We start from the raw sequence: 5,059 nt of genomic DNA on the forward strand, positions 1-5,059 counted from the left end.
CCACCCCACCTAGACCCACGCAACCCCTTCCCCAGCCCCCAACCCACTCAGCCCCTCCCCCCACAATTAATTTAAATTAAATATTTTAAATATGTAATTCATATTTAAATTAATTAATTATTTAAGTAAATTTTTTAAATAAGGTAAGAGTTTTAAATTTGATAAATTGATTAATTTAAAATTTAATTAATTTAAATAAATTAATTAGTTAAGAATTTTAATTAATTAATTTTTTACTAATTTGAATTTAAAATTTAAATTAATTAATTAAATTAATTTTAATATTAAATTAATTTTAATGTAATACTTTTTTTATTATTTTTTTATTTTAAAAATGATTATTCAAATTTTAAAAGCATGATTATTCAAATTTTTCTGCAATTTATAAATTTTTCTTATTTAATTAAATTAATTTTAATGTTTAATTTGTTATGTAGCATTTTAAAAATGACTTGAAATTTAATGTAATACTTTTTCTATTTTTTATTTTTTTTAAATGACGTGGCAGATGACATGACATGCGTGGAAGATGACATGGCACACGTGGCAGCTGATGTGGCAGCTGACATGGGAGAAAGTGTTTAAAATGTAGCTTTTTCGTGAATTCAGGGATCCAAATGACAAATATGTAAGTAGAAGTGTCCAACTTACAAAACTGACATAGTATAGGGGTCCAATAAAACATTTTTCCTATTTGGAGTTTGAAAAAACTAGGATTATGGCTTTATTAAACATAATTGGGAAAAGGCATCATTTCCACCCCAAACTATACCCGAAAAGTCGAAGCTACACCTAAACTATAAAAAAGTGAAACCATTTACACCCTTTCAGGCTACCACCACTTGCATGTGGTGTAGTGTTTTACACGCGCTGCCACGTTAGCACCACGTCAGTAAAAAGTATCACTTTTTTATAGTTAAGGTGTGTAATAGGTCACTTATATAGTTTAGGTGTGGATTCGACTTTTCAACTATAGTTTGGGGTGGAAATGATGACTTTTTCCTTAATGTTTTTAGCCGTTTACTTTTGTTATTGAATAGGCTGGACGCGCCTAAAGTAAGTGTAACACACGCGCCTTAGAATGGGGGTTGTGGGGAGGTAATAATATCACTTTTTTATAGTTAAGGTGTGTAATAGGTCACTAGTATAATTTAGGTGTGACTTAAACTTTTCGGGTATAATTTAGGGTGAAAACGATGCTCTATCAAACACTTACTTTTACCTTGTACATAATTTTCCACTTAATTTACATTAGGACAAATGACATTATCAAGTAATTAGATACTCCCAACTTGTAGAAAGATAAATTAAAACTGAACTTAACGAATGATTTATTACTGCAACTGTGCAGTCTTATTTTTGTCTCCTTCATTAGTGAGATTTTAGATACACATCCACTTCAAGACAGTAATCTGTCTTTTCCTGCTTGAAAATAATTCAATTATAGGCCATTTATTGGAGTTTGATTAGATACAGAGATAAATAGTTGGAATTAAATCTATCAAGGAAATATTTGAGGAAAAAAGTTACTACATGACTTGTTTTCTTAATATAGGTTAAGGTAAGGCGTAGCTCCTTTGCGTGTATTTATTTTTATTATTTACCACTCTCCCGCCTCTTTCGCGACTCACTGTTTAGTGATATAAATTCTAAGAAAGAAAATAAGATAACAGAGTTTAGGCCATAATAGAAAAAATGTCCAAGCTAATCTAATCTCAAGAAACAGTGAAGGCCATAGAATATGAACAATTGATTTGACTGTACCCACCCAACTTAAAGGTGGAATTTATATTTTCCATCTTTCAGATATGTCTGCCATTTTGGAAGAAAATTTCTTGAGTGGGTTAAAAAAGAAAATCTTTTTTTTGTTCAAAAAAAAGAAAAAAAGAAACTTGTTCATTTACATTAATGGCTCGACTAAATATGAATTCGAATCGAAAGTTTTATGGACTGTGGATAAAAATGATTCAAATTGGGAAAGATTAGAAAATGGCCATAAAATGATATTTGTTTAGCCGACTGAACATTATTTGTCCAAATGTCAAACTTGGGCTATAATTAGAATTTTTTTTTTTAAAAAAAAGATCATAGAATGTCCTTTTTCTATTGGTTTAAACGTTTTGAAATGGGCCAACTTGGCTTGATTCACAGTAAGATGTTTCTTCCATGGACTTCTCTAGGAACAAAACTAACAAAGTACCATTTAATTATGGAAGGCATTTCTCCAAACAAATTTTGGAAAAAATAACGTAAATCTCGATAGTTTGGAGCTTAATTACAAAAAAAATTATATTTTGCATAATTACTAAAATCCCAATTTTGGATCTGTCAATATACTTAATTAGCGCTCGATACATCCAACGAAGCTACATTTTATTCCTTTTAAAGATCCATAATTAACTTTCGATATATTTTTTTTTCAATTTTGAATCTGTCGAGATAAATAATACATCCAACAAAGATACATTTTTTTCTTTATAAAGATACATAATTAGCTCCCGATATTTTTTTTTTTTAAATTTTGAATCCATCAAGATACATAATTAGTTAAAATTTCGTAATTATTTTAGAAGGATGAAGATTTGTATAAATATGATGAGTTGAGGCGTATATTTATTTTATTTTTCCCTACTTTTATGTATGAACTAATTGAACACAAAGTTGGGCTCTACTCAATACTTGATGGATAACAACCATCTACAAAATGTGTTGCTTATAGGCTTTTGGGTTTCCCAATATGCTCACGTGTCCAAGATATATCGGGTCATTTTCACTTTTACTCCTATGGTCTTGAATTTATGTCTCTTAAAACAAATACTAATATTTTTGCACTGCATAAGTTATATTTTTGTTTCATAATATCTATAAGTATGTTCAGATATGACTTCAATTTCTAAAGAACTTATTTGTCATTAGGTAGTAGTTCAATTGCTAAAGAGCAAAAATTAAAAACAGTCTATTTAAAGAGCAAAAATTAAAAATAATCTATTTGAAGAGCTAAAATGAAAGACCAACTCATTTCAAGAGGGAAGCTAAACTTGTCATATAGGCCAAATTTTGAACTAACAAAATTGCCCGCATGTTGGCCCATAATACGTTTATAGTTGTCTTTGATTACAACTATTAAGTATGTAGGTTGAAATTAAATGTAGTGAGTGATGTATTTAGTGTCGATATCAGTTTTGAACTTGTATAAATAACATAAATACCAATCTTTTTAAAAGTAATTACACTTTATCCCACTTTTTTAATTACTTTATTCTCTCTCTATTAATATACATAACATAACCGACATATACATAGCATTCTGTGTATATGTTGAGATTTTTGTAATATGTTTAGGGAGTTGAAATTTTTTGTAATATTAGAAACATAAGTTGTGTATTTGTGTAATTTTTGGTTTGAATTTTGAACTTAAGACAGATGATTCCTTTTGATCTGTAACATACTGGTCCAAATTTAAAAAGTGGCCAACTTCTAAACACAATACCATAGAAGTGGCTATGAATGTGAATCAGCCTTTTATTTAGAGGGTTAGGATGTTCAATGGAAAATGTTTTCTTTAAAAAGAAGATTGGTTTCTTATTTATTTTTTTAGTACATGATAAGTAAGCAAAAAAAAAAAAAAATTCAAAAGTATTGATACGTAGGCTAGCAAAAAAAAAAAGTATAAGGGGGGGAGGGGGGGAGGGGTGGAGCCTTGAGGATAGAAGCGATAGGATGGTTAAGGGGGAGGGGGGGGGGGGGGGGGGTGGGCAGATGGGAGGATGAGAGGATAGACTCGATAGAATGTCACTTAACTTATTTTTTCGTATTTTGATGGAGAAATTCATTTTTCTTATTTTAAAGTAATTTATTTTTCTAAAACAAATATTTTGTCCAAAACAAATATAAAAAAATAAAGAAATATTATGTCAACAAATAAATAAAGAATGCAGATACGTTGCTTTGGATAGGAAGTCATTTGCACCTTTGTTCCTTTTTTTTTTTTTTTTTCATCCGGTATCTGATACTCACATTGAAACCCGATTAATTCGAATTCGCACCGGATAGAGCTTCATTCGGGGTAGCACATTTGCAACTTTGTTCCTATTTGTGCTAGTTTTCAGTGACGGACCCAAAATTTAAGGATAGTAGATGCTTAAAAAATTTAAAAACTAAAAAAAATAAAAATTCACCTCAATGAGGTTCAAACCCGGGACATCCCTTCTAGTAGAGAAACTTAAAGTCAACCTAATTGTCAATACACCAACTAACTTTTATTTTATTGGATGCTTTTATATATTATATACCTATTTTCGTATATTTTTATGTAATTTTATCTATTCCACATCAAATTTAGTAGGTACCAAAATATCTCACAAATATATGTAGGTCCACCTCTGCTAGTTTTCAATTTTTGGTCTCAGGCAAATAACTTTTGGGGAGTCATAAAATTATATTTTTGTATTATATTATTTGATAAGTTGTTTTCACATTCTATCTAGGCGTTTGGCATGAGGATTAAAAAATTTTAAAGTTGAAATTGATGTTGAATTGAAGTTAAAGTTGTGTTTAATTAAACATTATTTTTAGAGAAAATAAAATATATATATATATATATATATTTATCATGGTCAAATGGGACCAAATTATATTTTCAATTGCTACAGACAAAAGTTAAAACCAACTCTTTTAAAAGACAAAATTGAGAACCAGTTAAAGTGTACAATTAAATGCTGAATAGTGGGGAGACATCTGAACAATTAACTCTGCAATTAAAAGTTGAAGTTTCTTCTAGGTGGCTCTTTGGCGGATTGGAGTGAGGCCTGTTCCCAACAATTTTTTTTTTACAGCGATACAAATAAATTACAATCATAAATAAAAATATAAAGAAATATAATTTTTTCAATTAATAAATGATGTGGATATAAATCTATTTTTTTCTTGATTCTTCTCTCTTGATTTTTTTCGTAATTCGAGGATCGTCAGTAGCTTATTTTCGAACGTAGAAATATTTGAATTTGATATTGATTTTCTTCATAATTCGAGGGTCATTAGTGACTTATTTTTCGAAACG

Source organism: Capsicum annuum, chromosome 1, assembly GCF_002878395.1.
Source record: "Capsicum annuum cultivar UCD-10X-F1 chromosome 1, UCD10Xv1.1, whole genome shotgun sequence".
Taxonomy (NCBI): domain Eukaryota; kingdom Viridiplantae; phylum Streptophyta; class Magnoliopsida; order Solanales; family Solanaceae; genus Capsicum; species Capsicum annuum.